The sequence below is a fragment of the Melampsora larici-populina genome (genome assembly GCF_000204055.1).
Source record: "Melampsora larici-populina 98AG31 unplaced genomic scaffold MELLAscaffold_1, whole genome shotgun sequence".
In the NCBI taxonomy this organism is placed as follows: domain Eukaryota; kingdom Fungi; phylum Basidiomycota; class Pucciniomycetes; order Pucciniales; family Melampsoraceae; genus Melampsora; species Melampsora laricis-populina.
Window position 1 is genome coordinate 3,737,532 of NW_006768765.1, and position 759 is coordinate 3,738,290.

The window sequence follows — 759 nt, forward strand, 5'->3', positions numbered from 1 at the left end:
TGGAAGCACATTTGAACTAGCAGCTGAGGCAAGTTGAAGAGCTTTTGAGCCTCGGCGAGTAAGGTTAGAGCTAGTGGAAGTCGACATAGCAGTTGAGGATGGAGCTGGAGAGGGGGTGGGACCAGGCCAGCGGGATTGTTGAGAACCGCCGTGATTGGTATGTCCTTCCATTCTCTGAGTTATTAACTTTAAAGGTAATATTATAGTATATTTATTAACTTATCTTGTTAATAAATATCTATTAGTCGAACACATTTAATTATGTTTGTTCTGACTAATCTTTTGGTCTTCAACCTCGGCCTATAACTATGGCTGAGGTTGAAGTTTAATCGGGGGAGCCCGGGCGCGGGGATCGGCCTTGTTTGCGTCACGGTATAATTCACCGCTGACGTCAGGCTGATCTCGCTGACCAGCTGGGTGGGTGGGTGGATTTTGAAATGTTCCAACCGTGAGAGTGGATTGTGAACGATAGAGTTTGGTTGAAGTAGGTATAGAGATAGTTCGAGTTTCGTGTATTACAAACTCAAATCTCTCTCGTGAGCAAAACTCTGTGTGGAGTTAATGGGTTTATACCTACTTTGCCCAAACTCGTTCATGGACTTATATCCTAAGTCGTGCCTTTGTTAAGATCGGCAATCCATTCTCTGAGTTATTAACTTTAAAGATAATATTATAGTATATTTATTAACTTATCTTGTTAGTAAGTATCTATTAGTCGAACACATTTAATTAGGTTTGTACTGACTAATCTTTTGGTCT